We start from the raw sequence: 10,676 nt of genomic DNA on the forward strand, positions 1-10,676 counted from the left end.
GGCTCTCTCTCACACACACACATGCATGCACACACTCTCACTCACATCTATTCATACACACCTCACAGGGTTGCTGGCTCTCACACACACCCATGCACACACACATACGTGTGCACACACACATATATTCAGACACATACCTCACAGGGTTGTTGGCTCATTTACATTGACTGATGCACAGCGCTGCAAAAATATTCTCTATGCCTTTGGGTTTATGCCGGAAAGCACTTTTTAAAGATAAGCTTTATATTATTATTACTCTTGTGCCCAGATTCTGGTGACAGGAAATATTACAAGTGTGGCAGAAAAGAATTCTTCACCCTTTGGGCCTTTGAATGCCTGTGCTGCTAATGTTTGGGGTCTGGAGCTCCACTAAAGTAAGACAGCCTGGGAAATCCATTTGGTGCCCAGCTATGAGAAAGCAACTTCTCTATCCACTTATTTTTTCCCCTTCTAATAAAAGATTTGGAAATCCTGGTGACGTAGTGGTTTAGAGCTACAGCTGCTAACCCAAAGATTGGCAGTTCGAATCCACCAGGTCCTCCTTGGAAACCCTACAGGGCAGCTCTACTCTGTCCTATAGGGTTGCTGTGGGTCAGAATCAACTCGACGGCAGTGGGTTTTTAATAAAAGGTTTATCAATTTTTTCCAGATACTGTGGCAACCAAAACCTAGCATAAGATGCAAATAATAAAAAATCAGAATATCATAGTACTCTATTTTTTTAATTGAATTAATTTAAGAAATTTTAAGAGCCTAAATTTTTTTTTTTTTACTAGATCAGTCGGCGATAATTTTGTAAATTTACAGTGAATAAATCATGAGATCTAAAATCTGAAGTCCTAGATTCAAGTTTAACTCAGCCCCTTACTAACTGGGTGACCTCAGGTCTGTGACTTCACCCCCATATCTCAATGTTTTCATCTGTTAAGTAGTGGTCCCTGCCACCCAGGTTGCTGTGGGGACCGAGCAGAATAACGTATTGGAAAGATTCAATGGCTGACATTCACAGAGTGCCTGTTACCCACCGAGTACCTTAAATACCTGTTGCCATTTAATTTTCACAACAATGCTTCAAAAACAACATTACCTCTGGTTTAAGAATAAGGTCATAGAGGCTTAGAGAGGTTGAGTACATTTTCCAAAATTACAGAGTGACTAAAAGCAGGGGCCAGACCTCTGTACCTTCTGGCTCCTAGGCTGAGGCGTTTCTCCTGGGGGCCCAGGGGAACGTGAGGTGCAGAGAGAGAAAGTGTGGTAGAACTGAGACGCTGAAAGCAGGGGCAGTCAGAGTTCTCAAGGAGGGAGGAGCATGGAACGGGCGGATGCACTGGGGAAGGAGGGTGATATGGGAGTGTCCCTCAGAGAAGGAACTACATGAAGCCAGCAGCAGACATGAGGGTGCATGGGGTGTCTATGAACCAATGAGTGAACTAATGAAGTCATCCCTACCCACAGGAGGTAGGCAGAGGTCATTATAACAACAATTAACACTTACTGAGATCTCAGATCAGACCATTGTGATCTGTAAGGGTTTCATTGGCTGATTTTCAGAAGTAGATATCCAGGTCTTCCTAGCCTGTCTTAGTCTGAAGTTCCACTGAAACCTATTCAGGATCATAGCACCACGGCAGACTCCAATGAAAGATGGGCAGTGGCTATGCGCGCGGTGCACTAGTCAGGAATTGAACCTGGTCTCCCACGTGGAAGGCAAAAATTCTGCCATTAAACCACTGATGCCCCCAGATAATTCCTTAAGGTGACAATTAAACATTCCTGAAGGATGCCTCTATCATTCTGGTTAATGGATCAATGTTATTTGAAGTCAAATAAACATGATACATAAATGTGACACCAATAAAATGTTTAATATTTCAGAATAAATGGTGACTCCTTGGGAATTCATACATGTAGAAACCAACAATAGGAAAGGCAGACCAGCACTCCTCTTCTTTCCTGAACCAAGCCTGAGGGGGCATGATACCAATGTCTGTGTGTAATCTCACAGAACCAACAAGGTGAGCACGTTCTCACCTGTACTATCTCATTTAATCCTCATAACAGCTCTACAGAGTTGCTGTTATCATCTCCATTTTAAAGATGAAAGAACCAGAGCTCTGCTAGGTTAAGTGAGCAACATGTCCAGAGCTCCCAGGATTTGAGCCCACATCCTTTGATTAAGCTTCTGTGTACTTTCTACCACACTAATGGTTTTCAAACTGATCCATTGTTGTTGTTGTTAGCTGCTGACTGGTCTCCTCCTACTCATGGTGACCTTATGTATAACAGAACAAAATGTTGCCTGACTTGTGCCATCTTCATGATCATTGGTAGGTTTGAGTCCATTGTTGAGGCTATTGTGTCCATCCTTTCATTGAGAGTTTCCTTCATTTTCACTGACCCTCTACTTTTTTTTTTTCTACTTAATCAAACAGGATGTCCTTTTCTAGCAATTGTTTTTTCCTGATGACACGTCCAAAATAAGTGAGCCAAAGTCTCACTATCCTTCCTTCTAAGGAGCATTCTGGTTGTATTTCTTCTAAGACTGATCTGTTTGTTCCTTTGGCAGCCCACGATATATTCAATATTCTTCATCAGCACCCCAATTCAAATGCATCAATTCATCTTCTGTCTTCCTTTTTCATTGCTCAGCTTTTGTATGCACATGAGGCAATCCAAAAGACCAAGGCTTGGGTCAACCATACCTTAGTTATCAAAATGACATCTTTGCTTTTGAGAACTTTAAAGAAATCTTTTGCAGCAGATTTACCCAGTGCAATACAGCATTTGATTTCTTCTTCCATGGACATCGATCGTTGATACAAGTAGAATGAAATCATTGACATCATCAATTTTTCCTGCATTAGAGAACTTGAACAATAGTCATAATAATGATAATGAGAACAATTATAGTAGCAAACACTGAATATTTACTATGGGTCAGCTGCTCTGTTCAGTGTGTTACTCTCTTTTTTAACCTTCACTGATATCTTGTGAATGATCAAATCACTTAACCAAGGTCATGCTGAAAACGTGGTAGACCTGGGCTGAAGCCCCAGGCATCTGACCCTGGAGACAGCATGCTTACTCACCAGTAACTTTCCTTCTATGAGATGCTACAGGGACCATTTCTGTGGATGGGAAAATAAAGGTGGGCAAGTAGGCAGAGCTCTTCTCAACTCCCCCCCTTCTGCCCTCCTTCCTCCGGTTTCCTTCAACCAGAGCAGGTCCTCTTGCTGCCTTCGGCTCTCAGGAAAGCAATGGCAAAGCTGGTAGGGTGGGGAAGGGGTCAAGGTAGGCTTTTAGTCCTACCCTCTCTGGACTTCAACAATCTCCCACCAAACCACCATTAATAAACATGTCAACTAATTAGAAACAGTATTCTTGCTATGCAAACACAGGTTTAAGGCAAGTCCCCAACCACCTGACTACACTTTCAACCCAGGTAACACTTGGGGTTTCATTTGAAGAAAGAGTTCTGTGGCCAAAAAAAAAGTAATAAAGTTTTCAAACTATTGCAACTGCTGCCTATCAATGGCATTGCTTTTATTACCAAGGGTAGGTGGTCTAGACTCTTGCTTCTCAAGGAAGTGTTCCATGGACCAATAGTGTTAACACCACTGAGGAGTTTGTTAGACATCCGGAATCTCAGGCTCCACCCCAGACCTAATGAGTCAGAACCTATATTTTAACAAGGTTCCCAAGAAAGTTGTAAGAGAACTAGAATTGCAGAGGTACTGCTCCAGCAGACCACCAAATACAGTGATTTGAGGAATGGTTCAAGACTCCAATTGTGCCACACTATTTTTTGCACTGACTTGGGATCTCTATTCTAATTATATATTTGCCAAAGGCTATGTCTTCAAAAGTTCCTGTGCATTGGCCCATTTACTCTCATCAACATAGTTCAGTTTGTCACAGACTTCTCCTGATACAGAGCTTGTCCCTTAGGAGTGGAGCAGATACCAATTTCTAAGTTTTTCAACAGTGTAGAAATATGTGACGTTTTAATAATCAATGAAGGTGGGAGTTAAGGCATCTTTGTAAGCCTGAAGTTGTCAAATGAAAGATGGTATTTTCATTTCTTCTGTAATGAAACCCGAAGGACTTAAATTCTGTTTGATGCTTACTTCAAACTTTTCAAATGGAATACATTTGCACTCAGATCCAGAGTCCACTGGAGAGAGGACTTAGTCATATTTGATACAAAGGAAGACCTAATCATCCGACCTTGGACAAATTACTTCGACTCTCTGAGTACAGATTTTTCTTATCCTTAAAATAGAAATTATGATACTACCTACCTCATAGCATTTCAATGGGGGTTGCAAAGCGCTAAGAACACATATAAGTATATATACTGAATACACACACACACGTACACAAGCAGAAAAGAGTTAATGCTTGTTATTTCTGCCTAGTTGCATTCCAGACGTAGAGAGATTATTATTTTCTTCCTTATGCTCTTCTATACTTTCAAGTTTTCTACAAAGATGACTTTTTATATTGGTAATCAGAAGAAAAAACAACTGTCTTAACAAAAAAAATATGTATTACAAATAGCTAACATAAAGCCTTGGCTTCTAGAAGTCTGAAGATGAAGCTGTGAAGCATTAATGGGAAAAGCACAGAAAAGGTAAGTCACAGCCTAGCCATTTGTTGGTCACTAAATTTCGGGCAAGTTTTTTAACCTCTCCAGACCTCATTTTATAATCAGCAAAAGGCATTTTACAATGTTTTATCTATAATTCCACTGGATTTCTAAAAAAATCCAACCTGATAATGTGCATAAAATGAATATTTTCTTTGTATATTTTGTTTGAATATTTGTATATTTTAAAGGGCATGCCTGTTGTTACCATTACTGTTGCTGTTGTTATATTTTTATAATAATTATTATTATTGGTATAGATGTAACCTGGACACTCAGTAACAAAATATATTTAAAATTTTTCTTTATATGAAAGTGGTAATGTAGAGGAGTATCTATTATTTTAGAACTATCATATTGACAATGAAAATAAAGTGGCCGCTTTCTATATGTTTGAGTTTTATTGATATTCACTAGCCTGTTTACATAGATCCAGCTGCTTTAAAAGTGCAATTAATCAAACTGAAAATTTGCCCAGGGATCTGGGGAATAAGAAAATATTCTCCTCACATCAATCTTCCTATTTTTAAGATGAAAAACTGTATATCCTTTAGCCAAGACTAGAGGGTCATTCAGTGGAAACACAACTTCTTATTGAGGGTTGTTTTCCCCAAGGCAGTTTTCCTTGGTCCTGACACTTTCTTTGATCTGTCCAAATAAAAAATATTTACCCTTAGCAAGTCTAACCACCTTCAGAAAAACTTGAAACTGGCCGTTTAAAACAATTATGATTTTACTTATATTAAATATTACTAACACATGAACCTGCAGTATAAAGGACTTTGTAACCCTACACTACAAATTAAAACAAAACACACTGTGCAGACTTCATTTATGACCAAAAAATATATATAGTTATAGTGATGGGGTCTTCCCAGTTCAGATGATTCTATAAATGAAAACAAGAGATTTGTCATTAACTGGTATTGATGATACCCATAGTGTCCCTGTGTTTTTCAATTTCATTAACCTTTCAAATGAGGTATTCATAATGTGTTAATGACAACATAGCACAGCATTATGTTATGCAATGTAATTTCATGCATATTATGTATAGCTGATAATATTAGAATTTCTTCTCTTTACAGCTGTTAGAAAACATTATACTTTCCAAGATCATTAGGGATGGTAAATACCAGACACCTAAATCCACGGCTCCAGTAATGGTCCCTCCTTGGTCTTGAATTCAGATCAGGGGATGACTAGACAGTTTACACTGGCAAAAGGATAAGCTCTCTTTAATGTTTTATACAAGAATTGGAAACTCACAGAGCTGATGAAAAACTTGACAATTTGTTTAATTAAATCCCCTGCCTTCAGATTGGTGGTGATAAGTTATTGTTTAGCAAATAGTCACTCCTCCTCCGCTTGGAATAGAACATACTTCTGTCCCACTGACTATGGGCTTGGCCAATGACTTGTTCTGAACAATGGAATGAGAGCAAACAAAATGGGGGCAAAGAGTTTAAATATGCTTGTGTGACGGGTTTGTCCTTTTGTGCTCCCGTGATCCAGTATGAGAAGAACATGGCCCAGGTGGCCACTTCAACTTTAGTGTGAATCCCAGAATAGAAATCCTGGAGCAAACCTGAGCCTTATCTGAGCCTGGAACCAAGTTCAGCCAAGCCTACCTAGTAAGATCAACACAACCTCAGCCAACCCACAGACCCATGACTGAGAAACATACATATTTATGACAAGCCACTGAGACTTTAAAGGTCTTTATAAAGCAGCATTTTTAGGGTAGTAGTGGACTAATATAATGTCAGAACTGTTTATAAACTACAATAGAATCATAGAACCTTCTGCAGTTTGATTTCTGAGGACTACAAAATTTTCAACTTTTTTATTAAAATCTTGGCATTGATACCAAATGATCTTGCTTAATTTTGTGTGTGTGTACTTGAGTTTCTTAGTCAGTCAGTCACTCATTCACACAACAATTTTTTTTTTAAGGCTTTTTTTTTTTTAATGTTCCAAACATTGTGTTAACTGCTGGAGATAAAATGGGAATAAAAGAGATAAGGTTTTTAAACTCAAGGAACTCATGTTCTATAAAATAGGTGTAACACCCATCTATCAACCTGATATGGTTGAGAAAATAAAATAAGATTGTATATGTGAAAGTGCTATGTAAAATTTGAAAGCCATGAGCAAACTAATCTTAATTTGAACTTTCAGATTTTCATTAGTTAAAAATCTAACTCAAATTAAAAAAGATTCATGAGTCTGCTTATGATAAGACTCTTACCTCCAACCCTTAAACAGACTTCCTCATCCTTAGCTTACCAAAAAAATGGAAATCTTTATCTGTTTCATCAAATATTATATGTGTTTGGCATTAAATGGTTTTGAATTCTGCAAGTGAAACCTAGGCATCTTCTATTTCATCTCTAAGACTCATGAAAACATGAATGAATTTTTTCCTTCCAATTTCTTCTGATTAATTTCTATTTTTCAAATTTAGCTTTAGCTACTCTTTAGTAATAAGGCTTATAATGGATGCATTGTGATGACAGGATTTTGGTCACTGGTGTCTGTGAAGTGGAAGGCTACCCCTAGTATGGTAGACAACTGACTCTTACAGCAGGAGGGTACCTGAAGTATCACCCAACCCCAACCCTCACCTGCACACAAGGAAACTAAAATACAGGGGTGAAGTGGTGAATTTGGAAAGAGCCAAGACTGACACCCATATCTCTCTACTCACACCATGCTCTTTCTTTAGAAGTTGCAGAAAGTTAAATGATCAATTAATAGTAATAAAATCTACAAACCATTATCTTCCATCTGCAATGCCCAGTCCTGGGTTGGAGAGATACAAATAGTAGATAATTGGCTCCCTATCCAGAAAGAGTTTCCAGAATCTCTAAGTGATAGAATCAGCTCAATCACGCAGTCCTTCTCAAGGTATAATTTTCTCTAAAAATAATCATATGTTTTTTCTCTTTGAATTTTTAAGAGCCAGTAGTAAGAGGCCTCTGCAAGGTTGTTTCTCGCAGTTGGAGTAATTGGATCTGGCATTGATGGACACAGCCCAAATTTGCTTCCTTCATTCATTCTTCTATCATGAGAATACAGAAGCAGCCAGTATCAATGGCACACCCTATATACTTTCACTATCTAATGGCCTTGCTTTCACTCTATACTGGCACACCAGCCTTTCTTTCACTGTAAAAATAAACTAATTAAAGCTACTCTCTCTGGTCCTTCTCATGTATATTCTGATTTTTACAACCCTTTGAAGTGCCTCCTATTATGCTCTTTTTACAGATGAGGAAATGAAGCTGAGCAATTAACTTGCCCAAGGCTCCACAGCTACCAAATATCTGAATCAAAATTCAAATCTAGTTCTGTCTTTACAACATTTTCCCTTCCCGCCAAAGCACACTTCTTAGCCATGGAAAGAGATGAGCAATTTCATGGCAAAGTTTTCTAAAGATGAATCCAGCTGATCTTACTTCTTAAAATCCACAGAAAACCATAACAAAACAAGAAAATTAAAACTGGGATTTTCTTTTGAATTTCACTTGGCTCTATGGTGGTATTACCTACATTGATAAAACTTTTTTACTTGCTTTAACAAGGAAACCAAAAGGTCCTTTGTAATAGTTAAAAATTTCCCAAGGTTTTTTTTACCCAATATTACAGAAATTAAAGCTCCATCCCCAAGTGACCAGAAAATGTATTTCCTACTTTTTTTTTTTTTTTTTTTGATTGCCACATTTTAGAAAGAGGCATGAATCTCAGGAAGGTACTAAATGTGAGTTTGACAAGTAACTCCAGTAAGTTTTTAAAAAAATAAACTAATACCTAAAGCACAGATGTTCTTATAATTGCCAGTAAACGTATATTCTTTGAGGCTGAGAGAATGGGGTGCCATGCTACATTTGAGGACCATGGACAAGCTCAGCCTGGACAATAATTAAGGGCGAGCATTTAGTAAATAACAGCAAAAGCACTTGGAAGATGAAAGAGCATCGTAAGTCCAACAATTGCCTGAGGCACCTGGTTTTCTGCTTCCTGGTGCTATCTCAGAACGGTAGATGGAACCAACCAACATTCTCCCAAAGAAACCAACAACGGCAGCCGTGACTTTAGACCACCCTTATGCCTCCTTCAGGATGGGAACCTATCTGAGGTGGTGAAAGAAGTCATTTTCTGCATCAACTAAAAAATAAAAAAACGTAGAACAGCTTTGCCTCCACTGCTTAATGACATGACAATCTTTCTCTTCACAGGAAGTGCATGGTAGAGTTCAGCTCCACAACAGTCAAATCAAAAACAAAAAAAACAACAGAACATGTTAATTCGATTCACTTAAGGCTGCCTTTCTCACATCTGCTCACACTTGCCAAGGGGCTGTCTAAACACATTGTCCTGCTCTCGGAGACAAGACACATTCTGTGTCATAAAGGGATGCATGACAGGCACAGCTGGTCACACTGCCCGTAGTGCAGGGCTTCAGCTGCCTTCTCAATTTAGGAAGTGAGCACACCACTTCCTGTGTCATGACAGCCAAGTCACCTCGGGTCTCGTGTTCAGTGGAAACGTCTCTCAGAGCTGGGCTATTCTTTTCACACCTTCAAACGAAGCCAAATTTTGTTTGTCAGGTTTATCTCATTGTTTTGCCCCGTAGCAGAACCTCTTGTGCAGGATAACACCTGCCTTGTGGTTGCTTCTTTGCCTGCTTTCAACTCCCACAGTCCCCTTTTAGGTGGAACTCATTTACTGTGAGTTAACATCTGTTCTTTTCACTTTATACTTCAAAGGTCAGCTTTGGAAGCTCAGTGGTGAAAGGACAGGGCAGGTGTTCCTGGGAAAAAAGGAAGAATGACAAAGTTCTTCAGTGTCACACAGCAGAAACAATATGGGCCTTGGCATCAGGCAGTCCTGGATACTACTACCGACTCAAGTCATTTGCCATCTGGGTGACCTTGAGCCTCAGTTTCCTCACTGTTAAATGCAAAACAGCTAAATGAAAGAGCTTGGGCAAAGTTCTGCGTACTTGTAAGTCACTCAATAAACAATAGCATTTATAAAATATTTCAAGAGCAGTCAAGTCAAAGAGTGTAGGCTGTTTTGAAAAGCTGAAAATAATAGCTAACATTTATTGAGTGCTTACTAAGTGCTGGGCTTCAATCTTATTTTCATTTAATATGTTCAGAAATCCTGTAATGTAAATGTTGCCATTATCCACTTTTTCCAGAGGAGGATGCTAAGTTTAAGAGATTTTAAGTGACCTCTGCAAGGACATACAGTAAGCGTTGTGATACAAACCCAGGCAGTCTGACTATAAAGGCCACTGTCTTAAGTGCTCTGCTATACTAACCCTCTCCAGTGAGGCTAGCGAATCTCAGAATTTTCATTTTGAGAACCTGCCCTCCAGTGGCTCAGGTTTTTTTGTTTGTTTCTCCCCTACCAGGGAAGCTGGACTAGAACTTTTTCAAAGCTTCGTGAATGCTGGAACAGAAGCCTGGGAACACCAGTAGGAATGAGGGACGTGTCTGCAGACTGAGAAATCCCAGACAGCGAACAGCCATTTGAGACTTGACTTAGCTCAGATTCCCTAGAAAACAGAGACTGAGGCAAGTCTTAAATACTAATGGCTTATTGGAAGATACAATCTCAGGGCAGGGGTGATGAGGGGAAAGAGGGAAGTAAGAAAAGGAATAGAAAGCAAATACGAGGTTGGATGTTACCAACCTGGCCATTTCTTCATAGGCCAAGAGACACTAAGTGTCCCCTTGGCATGTGGGTTATCTTGAAACAGACTGCACAGAAAACCTGTCCCTTGGATTGGTCCACCCAAGGGTGCAATGGGGAGGAATTTCTCTCCCAGCTTTCTTCTGTCACCTGTCTCCCATTAGTCAAAACCACCCCACAAAGGCTGAACACCCCCCACATCCCAACGGTGTCACCTGGCTTCTTCAGGAAGCCAACAGGGAAATCAGGTCCTACTCTAAACATTTCTTCCTGGTCTAGAAGTGTCAGGTGCCAGAGCCTTTGTGGCCTGGTGTAGCTC

General features: G+C 39.5%; 1 long non-coding RNA gene across 2 annotated transcripts in view; it reads right to left on the minus strand.

Moving 5' to 3' along the window:
- The window catches only part of LOC135232927 (uncharacterized), a 58,081-nt gene extending 52,528 nt beyond the window's left edge, over positions 1 to 5,553 (minus strand). The window contains exon 1 of one of the 2 annotated variants that reach the window (XR_010323548.1): positions 141 to 5,553. This is a non-coding gene — a long non-coding RNA (uncharacterized LOC135232927). The remainder of the gene's footprint in view (positions 1 to 140) is intronic. The other variant, XR_010323547.1, reaches the window with a different exon arrangement.
- Positions 5,554 to 10,676: the final 5,123 nt, after the last annotated feature.

This window comes from Loxodonta africana, chromosome 12, assembly GCF_030014295.1.
Source record: "Loxodonta africana isolate mLoxAfr1 chromosome 12, mLoxAfr1.hap2, whole genome shotgun sequence".
Classification (NCBI taxonomy): Eukaryota; Metazoa; Chordata; class Mammalia; order Proboscidea; family Elephantidae; genus Loxodonta; species Loxodonta africana.